General features: G+C 43.9%; 1 protein-coding gene and 1 pseudogene across 1 annotated transcript in view; one reads left to right on the top strand and one right to left on the bottom strand.

Annotated features, from left to right (window-relative positions):
- LOC112402799 (mevalonate kinase pseudogene) overlaps positions 1-11,195 on the bottom strand; it is a 52,170-nt pseudogene extending 40,975 nt beyond the window's left edge.
- KAZN (kazrin, periplakin interacting protein) overlaps positions 1-21,657 on the top strand; it is a 1,100,080-nt gene that overhangs the window by 119,257 nt on the left and 959,166 nt on the right. The window lies entirely within an intron of this gene.

The following is a 21,657-nucleotide window of genomic DNA, read 5'->3' as shown; positions in this document are numbered from 1 at the left end:
ACTGCAGATTTCAAATGTCATGCAGTATAGCATTTCTATATTATTGTATTTGTAGCTAAAGACCAAAGGCTTCAGGCACTCCTTACTGATAGTGTAAACACAGAGCTGTTCTCTTTACATTTCCCAAGAGTGTACCATTTCCATTCTTGCACGTTCTTCTTCCAAATGGTTTAGATAGTTAATGACAGTGTAAAATAATAAAGCTTTCCAGATATTCTTGAAAGAGAGGTGGGCTGGTTTGGTGGAAACATACTGATGTTTTGCTTGTAATTGCCTAGGGTTTACATCCCATTTCCACCATGAGGTAACTTGATGACTTCTGAGCAGACTCGTCAACCAAATCCCATGAGGTTTTCATTAATATCATCATTCCATCTTACAGATGAGGAAATGTGTCTCCCTGGGCCTCAAATACCCTCCTGGCCTAGGGTGACAAACTAGAGAGTGGCCCAGGAGGGATTCAAACCCAAGGGTCTGGCTCTGAGTTTGTGATCTTAACCCACAGGCTGTGCTGCGTCTCTTGTGTGAATACTGGCTGGAAAGTGTCCTACATGTGGAGTTCATAAGAGAAGATGCAGGAGATGTTAGTGGAGGGAAAATTAAGGAAAGGTAAAAAGAAAAGGGTCTTCTCAGTAAGCAAGTATGGGTAGAATGGCGTGACCAAGAAGCCAAACTCAAAGATGTTGTGAAGAGAGGCAGGTGAGTGAGGATGAGGGCGCCTGCCTGGGTAGGGATTAGAGCTGATCCTGTATGTGTGGCTGACTCTTAAAGCCTCTTCTGTTGAGATTCTCCCCTAAGGGACTCTGATCAGGGTCTGGTAAGTCAAGACAAACCAATGGGCAATGTGCAGAGGTCAACAAACCCTGGCTTCTCAGGCCGCTGGGGGGCTTTGGGTTGTCATAGTAACTGAGGGACATGATTGATATCTCATGGATGAGACAGGGATGCCAAACTTCCTACAGAATATAGGGAAATCTCATACAGTACAGCATCATTGCACCCGAATGCCTAGAGCAGCCCACTGGAAAACATCAATGGAAATTCTGCTTTGGCTTGTCATGTTAGAGATATAGATCAGGTGACAGAGAGAAAGCGTGGCATGACTGAAGCTGGAAATTCACATGGGCTGACGAGAGAAACTTAAAGCCCGTGGCCCAGAAAAAGTTCGATGCAGAAAGACTTTCACTGCAGCTTTGTTTATCAACAGTGACAAATGAGAGGCAACCCAAACACACAACAACATGGAAATAAATTATGATTAAATCATTTCAGTGAAAGTTTACACAGCCATTTAAAGTGGTGGCCATGAAAACTATGTAGCATCATGGGAGATATTGCTAATAGAAAACTTTCAAAATATCAAAAGTATTTGAAAGGTCCCATGTATTCATGCATAAGACCTAAGAAGAAACAGAAAAAAACCCGGCAGATTCCTTGGCGGTGGTCAAGATATTGACAATTTATTTCTTTTAAAAATAATCCAGTTTGTATCATGTCTGTTTCATTAATTTAGAAAAATCAAGGGATGTATTCAGTCCTTCTCCCTGTGACAGTGATTACCTGGCAGGGGCAGGGATGGGGGAAGGTGTTTTCACCAGGTGTCAGGGTGCACAGAACTGGAAGGTGAATACTGAAGGGCTTTCCTGGAGCAGGCATGAAGCTCAAAGCAAGTTAGACCCCAGGCTGTCAGTGTGGAGGGTAGCAGAGCATGGACTGAAGGTGTGGGATATACCCAGGGGAGGGAGCAGTTCATTTGTATGAAGAAGCTGGCTATTCAAAGTTGGGGATCTCCACGCTGGCTGCCCATTGGAATAACCTGGATAGTGCTTAAAAACACAGATTCCTGGGCTCTCCTCCTGATCAAGTAAATCAATCACTGGGAGTGGCAACAAGGAAAGCATTAAAAAATTTTTTTGCGCGTGACTTTTTTTTTAATTGAAGTATAGTTGATTTACAATGTTGTATTAGTTTCTGGTGTACAGCAAAGTGATTCAGATATATATTGATTTATATATATACTTTTTCATATTCTTTATATATATATATACTTTTTTATATTCTTTTCCATTGTGGTTTATTACAAGGTATTGAATACAGTTCCCTGTGCTATACAGTAGGACCTTGTTCTTTATCCATTTCATATATAGTAGTTTGTATCTGCTAATCTCAAACTCCTAATTTATCCCTCCCCCACTTCCCCTTTGGTAACCATAAATTTGTTTTCTGCATCTATGAGTCTGTTTCTGTTTTGTAAATAAGTTATGACAATCTCTAGAACCATCCATGTTGCTGCAAATGGCATTATTTCTTTTTTTATGGCTGAGTAGTATTCCATTGTATATATACCACATCTTCTTTATCCAGAGGAATGCATTTTTTTTTTTTTTTCGGTACGCGGGCCTCTCACTGTTGTGGCCTCTCCCATTGCGGAGCACAGGTTCCGGACGCGCAGGATCAGCGGCCATGGCCCACGGGCCCAGCCTCTCCGCAGCATGTGGGATCTTCCCGGACCGGGGCACGAACCTGTGTCCCCTGCATCGGCAGGCGGACTCTCAACCACTGTGCCACCAGGGAAGCCCCCAGAGGAATGCATATTTTTAACAGTGTTTCCAGATAATTGAATATACACCTGAGGTTGAAGCCAAGGATCCAAAGAGGGAAATAATAACCTTTGAAAATATCCCAAGTGAGAATTTTGGTGATGTAGTAAAAGAAAATTAAGTCAGATCAAAGCGTATCTTCTTTGTCTTAGGTTTAACATCATTTGGAATAACTTCCCTGTCCTTCCACTAAATTTTCTTTAGTTCCTTCCAGAATTCTGAGCAGAACAGGCCACTGGTGAGTTGGCCCATAGGGGAAGAGATCGGCTGGATTTAAATTTGGAGAGATTGGGGTGGTCCAGAAATGAATATTATGTATCTCACTCAGCAGTCATCATTAGATTCTTACTGGTCCTCTGAAGACCCTGGTTTCCGCCACTTCTCAACAGAAGATCACTGGTCAAGTGCCCAATAAGTCACAGTCTATGAGGGACCCCCAATCAGACCTGTCTCAGTAAGATTTGGAAGTTCCTGATCTTTCTGACTCTCTGGCTTCACCCTGTCTACTCAAAGTGCAGCCATCACGTAGGAGCAGAAATGCAAAATTCTGGGCTCCCCTGCAAACCTACTCAATCAGAACCTTCATGTTAACAGGATCTCAGGCTTTTCATAGGCACATTAAAGTTGGAGAAACACAGCTATAGACCAGTGCTATCCAAGAAAACTTTCTGCAATGATGGAAATTTCTATATCTGTACTGTTCAATATGGTAGCTGCTAGCCACATATGGCCATCGAGCATTTGAAATGTGGCTAGTGTGACTGAGGAAATGAATTTTAAATTTAATCATATTAAATTTAAATATCCCATATGGCTAATATATGACCCATATGGCTACCATACTGGATGGCTGTAAATCCTTCTAAAACTTGGGTTCATCTTACCTCTCCAGTGGACCCTCTGCATTATGGTTACTTGTATTTCCAAAAAAAGAAGAAAGGCAAGGAAAGGAAGGGAGGAAGGAAGGAAAGAAGGAAAAAAAGGAAGAAATGAAAGAAACAAATCACCCTTTAGTTATACTCTTCACCTGGGTGCAAAGAGTGTGGAGCTATACTATGGGAGGAGTGATCTCCATTCTCACGCTCTCCCCCCAGCTGAGTTCACCCTCAGTTTATGCCAGCAAGACAGCCCACAATTATGACTATAAAACTCTATTTGAGCAAGCCAGGAAAAGTGTTTGTATGGAGGAAAAGGATATTTAAAGAGCTTTAGATAATAAGAATGATAAAGTTTTAAACCTTCTCCATGTCCCAGGCTAAGTTCTTTATATTCACAATTTCATTTAATCCTCAAAGCAAGAAGGTAGAGATTTTTGTCTTCTTGGCCACTGTTGATTCCCAAGCGTTTGGAGCAGTGAATGGCACACAGCAGATGCTTAAGTAACAGTTAAATGGATGAACTATTATCCCCATTTTAGAGATGACAAAACTGAGGCACAAAGCAGTTAAGTAATTTTCCTGAGGCCATAGAGTGCCAGGGCAAGGATTTAAGCCCCTGCAGTGGAGGCTCCAAATCCCCTCTCAGCATCATGCATGGATACCCACATTAATAAATGATGGTCCATCTGCTGCTTCTCCTGGATTCACCTATGCTACTTGAGGCAGGAGCAGAGTTTAGATATAAAGGGAAGGCTTGATTTTAAAATATTTGTTGAATGCCTGCCATTTGCCACACTCTAGGGAAGCAGTGGTATGTAGCAGTGTTTCATCACCTTTAATGTGCTTGGATCTTGTTAAAATGCAAATTCTGATTCAGTAGGTCTAAGGTGGGGCCTGAGGTCCTGCATTTCTAACCAGCTTCCTGGAGATGCCAAGGCCACTGGTCCAAGAATAGCAGTTGGAGAGTGGGCAGCACAGCCCTGCTGTCAGGGAGCTCATAGTCAGGGGGTGGAGGGGAGGGAGTTCACAGTGACATTGCAGAGTGACAGTTACTCCGATAGGATACAGTAGGTGCTGTAGGGCTTGTGAAGGGACAGCCAACTGTCACTTCCTGGAGGAAGTGCATAGGAGGTGAGGTAGATAAAGGAAGTAATGGAAGGGTATTCCAGGAAGAAGGAACAGCATGTGCAAAGAATGGGAGGCTCAAGCAAGGATGGGGCATCTGGGGATGTCTTGACATCCTATGGTGCACCTGCTTCTCCCAGGGCAAATACCGTATCCAAAGGATGGCGTGTTGGGTTTCAAATGCTGTCTTTTCTTGTCTGCAGGCTGGAGCCCAGGTCACCTGCAGATAAACAGCTTACCCTGAATCCCATCCTCAAAGCACTGCTTGGTTCTAGTTGGTATTTCTGATTTCCCGTTTGATGTTTGGAATCCTCTGCCCACTGCTCCTCAGCCCCATGCAATGCACTGGCGTCCCCTGGAAGCCTAATGAGGCAGTTGCTGTGGTAACCCGGTGACATCCCTCTGTAGCTGATGCTAATGCCGTAGCTCCCCAAACCCTGTGCCTGTTTCTCTCTGTTTGGTAAATTAATAACATTTAAATTAAACATTAATTAATTTATTTCATGTCAATTAATTTGTATGTTAAGCTGCATGCTGGCTTCACCCTCCCCTCCCCCCAATACCCATTAATTAACTCCAGCCAAATTGGGAGCCCATCAGAGAAGGTTGCAATAGCTTCTAGCAAACTGCAATTACAATACTCTGCTCCTATGTAGAAAGGAATCAGTGTCAAAATAATTGCTTTTCACGAGTCTACAGTCAGCTGTCTTGTCAGATAGTTAACTTATAATTATAACCATTTGGATTTTTAAAACTAAAATATGTAACCAAAATACTAGAAGGAAAAGCAGTGGCTGCTAATGCAACTGATTGTGTTGAATATCTCCCTTTTTTCAATCTTTTTTTTCCCAATACCAATCATCTCTCTCTAAGGCTAGTGATGACTGGGCATTTTTGAGTTCTCATTTCAGGAACCATGGCTCCCAAGAGGTACTTACAGAGAAACGTTGAACACACCAGTGAGTTCCACTGGACCCCAAATGAGCCAGTTTTTGCCTGTCTTTATTTTCTGTCTTTGTGGAGATGGTGGGAAAGCTGGTTCCTCCAAATGAGATTATGTTCCTAGAATCTGCGCTCCCTGGAGGGGCATGGGTACTGCCAAGCTTACTGTGTGCCTTGCTAATCTCATTGGAGCAGCTTCTCTTTCCCCAAACTCTCTTTTCACAGCTTTTTAGCATGTACTGGTGTCTTTCTCCAAGCTTTGGGGCACAACTCTTTATTTATGGTAAAAACTGGTGTCTGGGAAACTGCACATAGGTGAATGCCACTCACACTTCTTCATTCTGGCAGGAAGTAGAGCTATGGGAAGGTTGATGGCTATGCACAGGCTTCTACCAGTGATCCAGTATTGCGCTTTTCAGATTGGGTGTGCCGGAGACCTACTCACGTTGTAGCCCTAGATATGATGTGTTATATCCTGGTGGATCCTGGAGCTCCAATTTGTCTACCATCTAATCACCTCCCCCTGCACGTCCAGCCAGCCAGCTGGATGTTGACCAGCTGCATTCTTGCACAGGCTTGCCTCTGTGTTAGGCTCTGGGGATTGAGAGGAGAGTTTGCCCAAAGCCCACCTAGATTAGAGCTGGGACATGACCCCCTTCTTTATCATTGGGGTTTTGTTAAAGAGCAAAACAGGTTTATCATTTCTGCTATTGATTTGTGGAGACCCCTTTTGACTTTTTACAGTCACTAAAGACATTTATCTTCAAATATTTCTTCAAATATTTATCTTCAAATATATTTATCTTCAAATATTTCCTTTGTCAAAGGTTGCTCCTATCTGTAGTTTATAAAGGTTTGTTTTGCGATAGAAAGTAAGAAAAAAAATAAACCACCCAACAACACCTACATGGCATGTGTACACACCTCTCAGTTTATCCATTTTCCTGGAGTTATAACCGCTTCTCCTCCAGCTTGGGCAGATGGGTGTTTATTACCAGGGTAAAGAATTGCAGGAACGAGGGTACCACAAGTTACTAAAGATTTAAGGACAGGATGCTAGAAAATGCCTTTGCAGGTTTTACAAGTATAAGGGGACCTACCTGTTTTATGTATGCAGGAAAGTTGAATTTACGATCTCCTCTAAACCAGCAGCTCTGCCTCTTGACCCAGCAACAGCTGCACCGTAGGCAGTTAATGAATATTTATTTTAAGGTCCCAGATTTCTTTATGTCTTTATACAAGCCTCTAATCTATTTTGTGCCTGCTTTTTCTCCTGACTTCAGAATAGATGTGATACCTTCCTTCCTCATAGATATGTCAGGAATTGGTTGAAAAGCCATTTGTAGGACTTTTCCATGCTACCTGGCGTGCCAACTTGTAACCCTCCTAATTGGAGGGCTTGAATACTATTTGCTTATAATCTATTTGTAATTATTAGTCATTTACTTCATAGGGTTGGTTTGGAGGCACCTGAAGAGGTATGTCCAAATACCACGTGTGTATCAGTAAGGTTCTATGTTGATATAATTATATGCAAAGAAAGAATTGATCAGTAGTACAGGGAGGATTCCCAGAACAAATAATTTGTTTCCTTCCTCGTCATGAGGCTTCATGAGCTGATTCTTACAGAGTGGCTAGTTCTGGCCAGATGAAGGATGCTCAGTGAGGATTTTGCAGGTGACCAGTACTGACGTAATTCGTTATCTCGTGTAGGCAGAGAGAATGGTTTTCTTTGTTCTGGAAATGCATGGGGAAGATGCCGCTTTGGCCTTGTCTAATTTTCAAGAAAAATGAGAAGATACATTTTAGGACATGCAGTCTTCCTTCCTGAGAATAAAAGGCAGAGAGCTTTCCTTTCAGTTCTGTTGCCGGCTAGATTTTTGCTATAGGATTTGAAAATAACGGAGTTCGGTTGTCATGGCAATGCATCCCGTGTTGTAGTTTTGATATTGTGGCTGATTTCTCAACACTACTTTTATTTCAAGAACTGCTGAAAGTTTCTCGATACTCTGCTTTAAGGGCACGCGGATTGGCAGCTTAGACGTCGGATGAAGGAGCAGGTGTGAGGCTTGCCTTCCTTCCTGGGTGTCGTTGACAGAGTGGAATTCTTGAGTCTCTGAGATTGAGAGAAAAATCTAAAGAAACTTGGTGTCCTTATTTAACAAGACCGCTTTTGTACACCTAACATCTCTGGGAACTGCTGGGCCGAACTTTTTTCTCCAAACAAAATTATTTCCCAACTTGGGAACGTGTATATTACATCTGATGGCTGGTGGTCCTTAATGATCATTGATACCTTCTATTCCCTTGGTCTGCCCAACCTGCTACTCCCTTGGGGTCTTCTTAGACTCCTCCTCTCTGGCCTGTCTAATGGGTCACCAAGTCTTGTCATTTTTTAGAATGATAAACAACATTTGTTGAGCGCTTTCTCAGTGTTTGACACCACCCTAAGTGCATTGCATGCAATATCAAACTTAACTTTGACATCAACCCTGTGAGGCTGATAACATTCCTTATTCTCCTCAGGACATAGATAGGAACATGGAGGCATAAGAAGATCAAATTACTTGCTCAAGTTCACATAGAATAGGGACGGCAGGGTTAGGGTTCAAACCCAGAGCCTGTGCTCTTAGCCACTGTGCCTACACTGCCCACATTCTGTCTCCTTCGTGCCTATAGAGTCCACCAACCTCTGTCCATCCCCACCATGAGCTCAGACTCCCCTCGTCTCTTTTTTTTCTTTTTCTTTTTTCTTTTTTTTTTTTTTTTTTTTTTGCAGTACGTGGGCCTCTCCCGTTGCCGAGCACAGGCTCCGGACGCGCAGGTTCAGCGGCCATGGCTCACGGGAGCAGCCGCTCCGCGGCATGTGGGATCTTCCCGGACCGGGGCGTGAACCCGTGTCCCCTGCATCGGCAGGCGGACTCCCAACCACTGCGCCACCAGGGAAGCCCTCTCCTTGTCTCTTGCTGAAATCACTGCCCCAGCCTCCTGAACTTGTCCCTCTCTCTCAGTCTGGCCCATTTCCAATCTGTCCTTCATGCTGCCACCATAGTGATTGTTTTGAATTTCCATCACAGTTATCCCCCATCCCAGCCCTGCTCGATGCCTTCAATGGACTCTCAGTGCCTCCCTGATGTCGCCCTAACTCCTTAATGTGTATGTGCCTCCTGTGTGTTCTGCCCCCGTGCTTGAAATGATAGTGAAAATATCCGTGAACTTGATAATGATGAGAACTGACATTTACTGAGCATATGCAAAGTGCCAAATGCGTTATGGGGATCATCTCGTTGGATCCTCTCAACAGCTCTAATTGGAGCTGGATCGGCTTCAGACAGGGGCAGTGTGACTCCCGGCCCTCGACTTTTAACCGCATCGTCCTGCTTTCCCTGCTTTCTGCACCCCGGGTGTACCGAGCAACTTGCAGTCTCCCCAGGGGCTGTGTGTTATCTCACATCTGGACCTCCACCCTGAGCCTCCCCACTGCCTAGCACTGTGCCTGGCACATGAAGACGTTTGTTGAATGAATGGAAGAACTTCACAGAAGATGTCATACTGTTCAGAATCCACTGGGGCCACTAATGTATCAGAGGGGGAAACAAGCCCAGTAACACAAGACAAAGCCAAAAGAGAAACCAGGGACGGGGAGGATTACCGAGGGAGGATGAGTAAAACCAGAGGTGGGAGAGGACAGGACTTGAGAGCCAAGATGGGCAACTGATTTTGTCTCTAACCTGAGAGGTAACGCTGGGAATACACAGCTAGGTGACCAGTGGGGTCAGGAATCAAAGTGGCAGAGGCTCTGAATTCCACAAACCAGGGATGGAGGATGCTGTGTAATTCCTGGAGACAGTAAGGCAGCTCTGTTGACACTGAGGACTTGATACCTTCCCACCAACTGACTGAGCTACAGGGGTCACCTTCTCCTGGCTGTGCAAGTACCAAGTTAGATACTGGATAAGGCTGTTAAAACAGGCTGGTGAAAAGCCTTGCCAAAGAGCTTGCGATTTTATTGTGTAATCTACGGAGAGCCACTGGAAGGCAATTTGAAGCACACAAGTTCTCCCCAGCCTGCTGGGAAGTTTAGATTAATACCTAATCACAGCAGCCATGGCAGAGCTTCCAGAAGCCCAAGTCAAGCAAAGCAGATGAAATTGAAATCCTCTCCTAGCAAAAGCAGTTTCTCATTACTTCTTCATTCCTCAAACACACGCGAGGGAGACTCAGAATTTGTAAAGGGAAGTAAACCTGGGAAGCAGTGTTTAGTTCTCTATTAACCCAGCTCACTCTTCACCGGAGCTGGAACTAGCAGATTTTCTCTTCCATCCAGGCAGGGCGATTCACTTAGGGGGATGAGCATGGAAAACCTGACCTGGAGTGACGTTGGGCCCAGCAAGGCTGTGTTTCCATCGTGTGCCCCTGATTGCTGAATGGAGTTATTAGCTCCACTAAGAATGTCATCTAAATATAAATCTCCTGTCTGACTAATAGATAAATGCTCCTTTTTGCCTTGATTTTCCAAACAACCTATATCAGGTGTCTGGACATAATGGCAAAGCTAGACCTGGACTCACACCACAAAAGGGAAAAGAAATGTACGTGATCACGAGCTAATTTAAATGTAGCAGGAGACATGTGGGTGTTTCCTTTTAGCTAACCTTTTCTCCCCCATGCCCCACCCCACCCCGGTGCTTTTGCAAAAACTTTCTGAGAGCTCCTGGGAGACTTCATCCAGCCTGACTGCGATGAGAGACTGTGAAATAAGGACCGAATTGGTTAATTCTAATATTGCACCATTAAGGGAAATGATTTCTTTTCCATGGAGCCAAATTGGATTAATTCTATGCATGCAGAGTATACTTAACAAATGGCATAATTCAAAGGTGCAGAGCTGGGTCACGGACAATTTGCTTCTTTGTTTTTCAACTGACAAGGCGTTTGCCATTTACACTCCGAATTAAATGTGCTGGGTTTGAACATTCTAGTGGTCGTTGCTGTTGGTCGACGGGCTCTGATGCGTTTATTTTTTTCCCCTAGATTATATACGTAATGCTACAGATTACCACTGGTGGAGTTAAAACACAGCCAGAAGAGAGAGTTCACCGTTCACTGGTTGCATTTAGTGCCTGATCAGAATACAGAGTGCCATCAATCCAATTTACCCCTTGATTATCAGCCTGCTCTGTGTAATTAAGGGATGAGGCCTGGCTTGCTGCCCTTTCTTCACCCAGTAAGGACTGGTCTGAAGCATTGAGTTCTGAAGGCAGAGTTGGCCTCGTGGTGACATCCCCAACGGCACCTATTGGGCAGGTGACAAAGATGGGGGAAGGCTCCGTGCCCTCTGCACTTACAGGGAGCAGCATGCCGTGGGGGTGGGGGGCGTGATAAGGCTCTGTTAAAGCTTTCATTAGGTGAGAGATGACAGAGAGACAGCAATCTTAAGTTTCTTCCTCTTATACCTGCAGGCTGAGCCCTGACAAAGTCATAAAGAACGTCCTGGCATTCCCCTTCCCCCGCAACACACACCTTCTTTCGCTCCTTCTACAGCGACACCGGGAGGTGTAACTGCATCTCTGGTCTTGCGAGAGGTCCTGGTCTGATGGAAGGGCAGATAGAGCCACAGCCTGCCGCTGTCGGCGTCCGTGGTTGCCATCGTGGAATTGTGTCGTGATTGACAAAAATTTGCCAAAGACAGCATTTGAGGATGTACAGTTTCTTTAATGCCAAAGGCCATGGTTTCAGAAATAACGCAGAGTGCTCCTGGGTGGAGGGACAGACAGCTACCCAGGTCTTCCTGATGCCCCTGTGGACTTATAGCTGAAGATAAATCACCTGCCCCAAAGCAAGGATTTGGCCAGATGTGAGAAGTTTCTTCTACTATTCTTATGGGGACTTTTGGACTCTCTTATTCACCCCCTGTCCCCACAGCTAGGTTTCTGGCTATGTGTCTGCTCACTCATCAGATGCAAATAACTTCTGACAAAAAACCTCCAATATATTTACTGTGAGATGCAGGGAAACCATTTCCTAGGAGCATTCCTCAGCAAGCTCAGGCTTCAGCCTGTCTGAGGTCCACTTTGGCTAGAAATAAATATTTACAAAGGTCTTAGGAAGTGTTTCTCTGAGAGAATCTGGGAAGGCTTCATAGAGGAGGCATCATTTGACCTGAGTTTTGTTGCAAGAAGAGGAGTTTTCTAGGTAGACTTTGGAAGGAAGGAGCATCCCTGGCAAGGGAACCAGCACATACAAAGGAGAGGAGGCACAAAAGTATGCCTTTGGGATAACTGAAGTTTGGCATGGTGGAGAAGAAGCTGAGCTGGACAGGGGGGTTTCTGTCCCAACGTGGGTGGCCTCAGGTCCAAGGCATATGGGGATTTCAGCAGTTTGGGGTGGGAGGAAGGAAGCTGGGAAGGGCAAGACCTTTACTGAGAGGTACTAACTCAGCTCCAGAGGTCAGAACACGTGGCTCTCCAGGCTCAGTGTGGCTCAGGCTGTGCTGCAGTGAGTGGAGGGTTTGCATGTGTGAGCACACTGGTCCACGTGTGTTCCGTGCATGGGCAGGTTTCATTCCACGTATTAACCTAATATCTGAATGTTGGACTCTTTTTGACAAAATTATACATGTGGTAGGATATTTAGAAAATACAGTGAAATAGATGTGTGAATTGCCTATAACCCCATCAACTGAAGGTAACTACGGTTAATCTTTGGGGGTCTGTTGTTTATATACACATGTTTTCTGAACAAATATAGGATCACATAGTATGGATCATTTTATTTTATTTATTTATTTTTAAAACATCTTTATTGGAGTATAATTGCTTTACAACGGTGTGTTAGTTTCTGTTTATAACAAAGTGAATCAGCTATATACATACATATATTCCCATTTCTCCTCCCTCTTGTGTCTTCCTCCCATCCTCCCTGTCCCAACCCTCCAGGTGGACACAAAGCACCGAGCTGATCTCCCTGTGCCATGTGGCTGCTTCCCACTAGCTGTCTATTTTACATTTGGTAGCGTATATATGTCCATGCCACTCTCTCACTTCGTCCCAGCTTACCTTTTCCCTCCCTGTGTCCTCAAGTCCATTCTCTACATCTGCGTCTTTATTCCTGTCCTGATCCTAGGTTCTTCAGAACCATTTTTTTTTTTTTTTTTAGATTCCATATATATGTGTTAGCATATGGTATTAGTTTTTCTCCTTCTGACTTACTTCACTCTGTATGACAGTCTCTAGGTCCATCCACCGCACTGCAAATTACTCAATTCCGTTTCTTTTTATGGCTAATATTCCATTGTATATATGTGCCACACCTTCTTTATCCACGCATCTGTCAATGGACCCTTAGGTTGCTTCCGTGTCCTGGCTATTGTAAATAGTGCTGCAATGAACCTTGTGATACATGACTCTTTTTGAATTATGGTTTTCTCAGGGTATATGAGCAGTGGTGGGATTGCTAGGTCATATGGTAGTTCTGTTTTTAATTCTTTAAGGAACCTCCATACTCTTCTCCATAGTGGCTGTATCGATTTACATTCCCACCAACAGTGCAAGAGGATTCCCTTTTTTCCACACCCTCTCCAGCATTTATTGTTTGTACATTTTTTTATGGTGTATGATCCTTTTAATGTGCTGTTGGATTCTGTTTGCTAGTATTTTGTTGGGGATTTTTACGTCTATGTTCATCAGTGATACTGACCTATAGTTTTCTTTTTTTGTGACATCTTTGTCTGGTTCTGGTATCAGGGTGGTGGTGGCTTTGTGGAATGAGTTTGGGAGTGCTTCTCCCTCTGCTATATTTTGGAAAAATTTGAGAAGGATAAGTGTTAGCTTTTCTCTAAATGTTTGATAGAATTCACCTGTGAAGCCATCTGGTCCTGGACTTTTGTTTGTCAGAAGGTTTTTAATCACAGTTTCAATTTCAGTGCTTGTAATTGGTCTGTTTGTATTTTCTATTTCTTCCTGGTTCCGTTTTGGAAGTTTGTGCTTTTCTATGAATTTGTCCATTTCTTCCAAGTTGTCCATTTTATTGGCGTATAGTTGCTTGTAGTAATCTCTCATGACCCTTTGTGTTTCTGCAGTGCCAGTTGTTAGTTCTCCTTTTTCATTTCTAATTCTATTGATTTGAGTCTTCTCCCTTTTTTTCTTGATGAGTTTGGCTAATGGTCTATCAGTTTTGTTTATCTTCAGAAAGAACCAGCTTTTAGTTTTATTGATCTTTGCTACTGTTTCCTTCATTTCTTTTTCATTTATTTCTGATCTGATTTTTATGATTTCTTTCCTTCTGCTAGCTTTGGGGTTTTTTTGTTCTTCTTTCTCTAATTGCTTTAGGTGCAAGGTTAGGTTGTTTATTCGAGATGTTTCCTGTTTCTTAAGGTAGGATTGTATTGCTATAAACTTCCCTCTTAGAACTGCTTTTGCTGCATCCCATAGGTTTTGGGTCGTTGTGTCTCCATTGTCATTTGTTTCTAGGTATTTTTTTATTTCCTCTTTGATTTCTTCAGTGATCACTTCATTATTAAGTAGTGTATTGTTTAGCCTCCATGTGTTTGTATTTTTTACAGATCTTTTCCTGTAATTGATATCTAGTCTCATAGTGTTGTGGTCGGAAAAGATACTTGATACAATTTCAATTTTCTTAAATTTACCAAGGCTTGATTTGTGACCCAAGATATGATCTATCCTGGAGAATGTTCCATGAGCACTTGAGAAAAATGTGTATTCTGTTGTTTTTGGATGGAATGTCCTATAAATATCAATTAAGTCCATCTGTTTAATGTATCATTTAAAGCTTGTGTTTTCTTATTCATTTTCACTTTGGATGATCTGTCCATTGGTGAAAGTGAGGTGTTAAAGTTCCATACGCTTATTGTGTTACTGTCGATTTTCCCTTTTATGGCTGTTAGCATTTCCCGTATGTATTGTGGTGCTCCTATGTTGGGTGCATATATAATTACAATTGTTATATCTTCTTCTTGTATTGAGCCCTTGATCATTATGTAGAGTCCTTCTTTGTCTCTTGTAATATTCTTTATTTTAAGTCTATTTTGTCTGATATGAGAATTACTACTCCAGGTTTCTTTTGATTTCCATTTGCATGAAATATCTTTTTCCATCCCCCCACTTTCAGTCTGTATGTGTCCCTAGGTCTGAAGTGGGTCTCTTGTAGACAGCATATATGTGGGTTTTGTTTTTGTATCCATTCAGCCACTCTGTGTTTTTTGGTTGGAGCATGTAATCCATTTACATTGATATGTATGTTCCTTTTACCCTTTTCTTAATTGTTTTGGGTTTGTTATCGTAGGTCTTTTCCTTCTCTTGTGTTTCTTGCCTAGAGAAGTTCCTTTAGCATTTGTTGTAAAGCTGGTTTGGTGGTGCTGAACTCTCTCAGCTTTTGCTTGTCTGTAAAGGTTTTAATTTCTCCATCAAATCTGAATGAGATCCTTGCTGGGTAGAGTAATCTTGGTTGCAGGTTTTTCTCCTTCATCACTTTAAATATGTCCTGCCAGTCCCTTCTGGCTTGCAGAGTTTCTGCTGAAAGATCAGCTGTTAACCTTATGGGGATTCCCTTGTCTGTTATTTCTTGCTTTTCCCTTGCTGCTTTTAATATTTTTTTCTTTGTATTTAATTTCTGATACTTTGATAAATATGTATCTTGGTGTGTTTCTCCTTGGATTTATTCCTCTGTTCTTTTCATTGTTTTTTCTTTATTCTGCTCTGCACTAGTTACATCCACTATTTTATCTTCCATGTCACTTACCCGTTTTTTTGCCTCAGTTATTCTGCTATTGATTCCTTCTAGAGAATTTTTAATTTCATTTATTGTGTTTTTCATTATTGTTTGTTTGCTCTTTAGTTCTTCTAGGTCCTTGTTAAATGTTTCTTGTATTTTCTCCATTCTATTTCCAAGATCTTGGATCATCTTTACTATCATTACTCTGAATTCTTTTTCAGGTAGGCTGCCTATTTCCTCTTCATTTGTTTGGTCTGGTGGGTTTTTACCTTGCTCCTTCATCTGCTGTGTGTTTTTGTGTCTTCTCATTTTGCTTAACTTACTGTGTTTGGGGTCCCCTTTTCACAGGCTGCAGGTTTGTAGTTCCTATTGTTTTTGGTGTCTGCCCCCAGTGGGTAAGTTTGGTTCACTGCGTTGTGTAGGTCCAGGTGGGGGGAGACTGGTGCCTGTGTTCTGGTGGATGAGGCTGAATCTTGTCTTTCTGGTGGGCATGACCATGTCCAGTGGTGTGTTTTGGAGTGTCTGTGAACTTAGTGTGACTTTAGGCAGCCTCTCTGCTAATGGGTGGGGTTGTGTTCCTCTCTTGCTAGTTGTTTGGCATAGGGTGTCCAGCACTGTAGCTTGCTGGTTGTTGAGTGGAGCCGGATCTTAGCATCATGATGGAGATCTCTGGGAGAGCTTTCGCCATTTAATATTACATGGGGCTAGGAGGTCTCTCGTGGACCACTGTCCTGAACTTGGCTCTCCTACCTCAGAGGCTCAGGCCTGACACCCAGTCGGAGCACCAAGACCCTGTCAGCCACTTGGCTCAGAAGAAAAGGGAGGGAAAAAAAGAAACAAAGAAAGAATAAAATAAAAAAGTTATTAAAATTAAAATAATATTATTAAAAATAAAAAAATTTAAAAGTCATAAAAACAAAGAAAGAAGAGAGCAACCAAACAAAAAAACAAATCCACCAATGATAACAAGTGCTAAAAACTACACACAGAAAAAAAAAAAGCAAAAAAACAGACAGACAGAACCCTAGGACAAATGGTAAAAGCAAAGCTATACAGACAAAATCACACAGAGAAGCATACACATACACACTCACAAAAGGAGAAAAAGGAAAAATATATATATATAAAAAAAGAGAGCAACCAAATCTATAAACAAATCTACCAATGATAATAAGCTCTAAATACTAAAATAAAATAAACATAAAGCTAGAAACAAACTAGATGCAGAGAGAAACCCCAAGTCTACAGTAGTTCCCAAAGTCCACCACCTCAGTTTTGGATGATTCATTGTTGATTCAGGTATTCCACAGATGCATGGTACATAAAGTTCATTGTGGGGATTTAATCCACTGCTCCTGAGGCTGCGGGGAGAGATTTCCCTTTCTCTTCTTTGTTCGCACAGCTCCTGGGGTTCAGCTTTGGATTTGGCCCCACCTCTGCGTGTAGGTCACCTGAGGGCATCTGTTCCCCCCCGACAGGAGGGGGTTAAAATAGCAGCTGACTGGGGGGGTCTCGCTCACTCAGGACAGGGGGAGGGAGGGGTACAGAATGCGGGGGAAGCCTGCGGCAGCAGATGCCGGCATGACATTGTACCATCCTGAGGCACGCCTTGTGTTCTCCCGGGGAAGTTGTCCCCTGGATCATGGGACCCTGGCCGTGGCGGCTGCACAGGCTCCTGGGAAGGGAGGTGTGGATAGTGACCTGTGCTTGCACACAGGCTTCTTGGTGGCTGCAGCAGCAGTATTGGCATCTCATGCCCATCTCTGGTGTCCACACTGGTAACCGCGGCTCGCGCCCATCTCTGGAGTTCGTTTAGGCGGTGCTCTGAATCCCCTCTCCTCGCGCACCCTGAAACAATGGTCCCTTGCCTCTTAGGCAGTTCCAGACTTTTTCCTGGACTCCCTCCCGTCTAGCTGTGGTGCACTAGCTCCCTTCAGGCTGTGTTCACGCAGCCAACCCCAGTCCTCTCCCTGGGGTCTGACCTCTGAAGCCTGAGCCTCAGCTCTCAGTCCCCACCTGCCCCTGCAGGTGAGCAGACAAGCCTCTCCAGCTGGTGAGTGCTGGTGGGCACTGATCCTCTGTGCAGCAATCTCTCCACTTTGCCCTTGCACCCTTGTTGCTGCCCTCTCCTCCATGGCTCTGAAGCTTCCCCCCTGCCCACCCCCCATCTCCACCAGTGAAGGGGCTTCCTAGTGTGTGGAAACTTTTCCTCCTTCACAGCTCCCTTCCAGAGGTGCAGGTCCTGTCCCTATTCTTTTGTCTCTGTTTTTCCTGTTTTCTTTTGCCCTACCCAGGTATGTGGGGAGTTTCTTGCCTTTTGGGAAGTCTGAGGTCTTCTGCCAGCATTCAATAGGTGTTCTGTAGGAGTTGTTCCATATGTAGATGTATTTTTGATGTATTTGTGGGGAGAAAGGTGATCTCCACGTCTTATTCCTCTGCCATCTTGAAGGTCCCCCTGGATCATTTTATAATCTGCTTTTCCCACTGAACCCATCATAAACCTCTCTCCATGCCAATTCATGTAGTTCCACGATACTAGTTTTAATGATTACATGGTAATCCCTTGACAACATGCACTGTCATTTATTTTTCCAGCTGCTGATTGTTAGATACTCAGTTTGCACGATAGGCCACCACATCCCTCTAGCCTCATTCAATGTGCTTGCATCTCCTTATTCTCTAAGTCCAGCTAAAGCCATCCCCACTGGGGTAGAAACACTGTTTCTGACGCTTTCATATAAAGCAGCATGCCCCTGGTCTGAAGCTCTTCTTCCTTTGCCATTTGTTCTGTCTTCACTCCCCTTGTTGGTCAGTGGAGGAATAGGGACCAAATTTAGAACCCCAAGTCCTGTGATGTGTGGCTTCTGCAGCTTGTAGGGAGACAGAATCTTTGATTTAGACATGTCCATTCCACTCCTCCAGCTGTTTCTAAGAACCACAGCACAGCGCAGCCAACAGCTTGTCATGGTGAATTTGGCATGGTGGCAGCCTCGCCAGAAACAAGCCACCCACATTGTGCAGTAATGAGGTTCAATTGAGTCTCTTAGGTCTCCCGGCCATACTGCCTGAGTTGTTTTTTTCATTTGTGTCCATGTTCTGCAGACTTAGGCCAAATGAAATAGTGTTTCTGCACCAGTGAGTTTGTTTAGACTGCTTGCTAATGGACTCGTGTTCGACTGAAAGCTTGAGGATTCACTGTGTGTGTGTGTGTGTGTGTGTGTGTGTATGTGTGTGTGTGTGTGTGTGTGTGTATGTGCCATGGCATGTGTGTAGACCCAGAGGGCTTTGAGTTCTGGGGCAAGAAACTGACTATCTGTGGGACCAGCTTCATGAGGGGCTTGAGAATCTGGTATCCATTCCATGTGACCTCTAGGGAGAAACCTGCAAGGGAGGTCCCACCTTGGTATGACCTTGGGGAAGAAAGTAGAACAATTCTGCCTGTCTTTTTGCATATCCATTCATCCATCCATCCATCAGGCCATTCATACATCCATCTGTCCATCTATACATCCATCTGTCCATCCACCCACCCCTCCATTTATTCACTCATTTAACGGTATTTTTTGGGCATCTACTATATGCCAGGCTCTGTCTAAGGCACTTAAGACACTCAGTGACAAAAATGTCTACCCTCATGGAACTTACCTCTATTGATAGGAGACAGGCAGTACACTCTGAGCATGATAAATAGATGTTACATAGTATATAGAAGGTACTAAGGGATATGGGGAAAACAGCAGGGGAGGGGAATCTGGAATACCCAGTCAGGATGGGGGAGGTGCAGCTGTGATTTTAAGTAGGAGGGTGAGCGTAGTGACAAAGTTTCTCTCCTTGACCAGACTCAAGTCCAGCTCTCCTGAGCTCTTTTCCAACCAGGCTTCGACTTTTGGACTTCCATGTTCATCTCTGCATTGTCTGATTTTAGTAAGAATCCTGCTAAGTCAGTTTAACTAGAAACCCCCATCCTTGATATCTCATCGGGTTCCTCATCCTTCACCATCCCCCACGAGATGTCTGACCGCTCTGGCCTGCCTTCAGCAAGAATCCTGGTAGATCAGTTTAGCTAGAATACTCTCTTATCCCTGATGTTTCCTCTCAGTAATTTTCCAGTCATTGACCTCCACACCTGTTTCTTGGCTATAAATTCCTGCTTTCCCTTTATATGTATATATATATATTTAAAAAAATTTTTTTTTGCCTGCATTGGGTCTTCATTGCTACACGCGGGCTTTCTCTAGTTGCAGCGGACGGGGACTACTCTTTGTTGTGGTGCGTGGGCTTCTCATTGCGGTGGCTTCTGTTGTTGCAGAGCACAGGCTCTAGGCATGCGGACTTCAGTAATTGTGGCATGCTGGCTTCAGCAGTTGTGGCTCATGGGCTCTAGAGCGCAGGCTCAGTAGTTGCAGTGCACAGGCTTAGTTTATCCGCAGCATGTGGGATCTTCCTGGACCAGGGCTTGAACCCGTGTCCCCTGCATTGGCAGGCAGATTCTTAACCACTGTGCCACCAGGGAAGTCCTCCCTTGTTATATTTGGAATTGAGCCCAATCTCTCTCCCCCACTGCAAGACCCCATTGCACTGGTCCCTATACCTATTGCAATATCCTACCCCCCTTGAAATAAAGTCTTCCTTACTGTGCCTTTAATGGGTGTCATTGAATACGTTTTTAATAGTAGATGTCATTGAGAAGTTAACTCTCCAGTGATGTGCCAGAGGAGGGAAGGTGTTAGCCATATGGATATCTAGAGGAAGAGAGCTTCAGGCAAAGGGAGCAATCAGGGCAAAGGACCTAAGGAGGAGCATCCTGTGTGTTTAAGGAACAGCACCTGGGACAGATGACCTTGGCAGACTGAATTTGGGAGAAAGCAAGAGGAGACTAGGTCTGAGCAAAAGGCTTCAGCTCAATGTATCTTTCACCATTGCCAGTAACTTTAGCACATCAGCAGATAGGAATTGGGTCATGGAAATAGGACAGTGGAGAGCTGGGTGCCAACTCCAGATATTAGCACCTTCCTTCCTGGGCTCCACTGAAAACTCCTGGAGCATCCCTGTCCTGAGCTGCAGTGGTTCCAGGAACCCACACAGAAGAAGTGCGAGGTAGAGCATGAGACTGGGAATAACATAAATAGATTTGGCTTCAAATCCCAACGTTTCCACTTACATTTGCAAATTACTTACCTTCTCCAAACCTCGGTTTTACCATCTGTAAAATGGGATTGCAACAGTAGCTGTTCTTTGAGTACAGTGTATCTATTAGAGGGAAATGAACTTGCTGCGTTCATACCAGCCCCTGAGTGGCAGAGTCAATTGTTGAAGGAATCTGTCTGCCTCCAAGTTCCCCCATGCCTTCCTGCCTCTCATAAGCTCCCCAGACTTACAGGGAAGACTAAGTGAGGTAATAAGGTATTTGAAAAGGCCTGGCAGAGGGTCAAGTGCTATGTAAATGTACCTTGTCATTGTTATTACAGATGGGACTTGGGGTTAAGTTCTGAGGTGACCTTGGCATCTAGCAACACGAGATTGTCCACGTCAGTTGGCAGTGGCCTTTGAGTGACAGCTGAACATTCTGCCGCTGAAGGTCACAGAGAAGCTCAGCCAGGCTGAACACAGTTAAGGGATTTTACCATGTTTTACACTTAAAACAGTTATTTACACAGTACGGGTTAGCAATGGCTGCCACATATACATTTTGCTAATTGACTGATGTTAACTTCCATGCATGCTGTTGGTCAATATAAACAGCCTTGTTATGTCATGTCCTTGGAGACTTAGAACAGATTTCACATCAGTGCATTTGGAACACTGCGCGACCTCTCCGGTCCTCTTTTGCACAGGGGAGAGGAGCGCAGGTAACTGTGGATTATCTAGATTTTTCTACATTGTCATGTGTGCCTGTTTCCAATCAATCTAGATAGACAAGCTTGTACTGCAAATCTATTTCAACATCAAATTTCTGGTAATGGTACTGACATGCATATCACCCTTAGGCTAGGGATTCTTATGTAAACTTTCAGTAAACCTTATTTGGGTAATAAATTCAGTATGTATGTGTGTGTATGTGTGTGTTTGTGTGTGTGTGAGGGAGGGAGGGGGAGGGGTGGAGAGAGAGAGAGAGAGAGAAGGAGAAAGAGAAGGAGAGAGAGAAAGAGAGAATTTTCTGACTGTGATACTTGATCTGGTGACAGTTCATGTTTACCTGGCTCAGGCAATAAACCTAAACCTGCCTGAATCATTTCCACTAAATGTGAATGCCCAGAAATAGCACTCACACCTGACCTTTTCGGTTTGGAAGCAGCTAACTCTGGAGCAGGAAATTGAAGCTCATGGAGCAGAAAGGGACAGGCTGAAAGAGGTAGAAGGAGCCCAGTCTGGGAGCCTTC

Source organism: Neophocaena asiaeorientalis, unplaced genomic scaffold (genome assembly GCF_003031525.2).
Source record: "Neophocaena asiaeorientalis asiaeorientalis breed wild unplaced genomic scaffold, Neophocaena_asiaeorientalis_V1.1 scaffold275, whole genome shotgun sequence".
NCBI classification, from domain to species: domain Eukaryota; kingdom Metazoa; phylum Chordata; class Mammalia; order Artiodactyla; family Phocoenidae; genus Neophocaena; species Neophocaena asiaeorientalis.
Note: the sequence above shows the minus strand (reverse complement) of the source record. Positions and strands in the feature narration are given on the sequence as shown.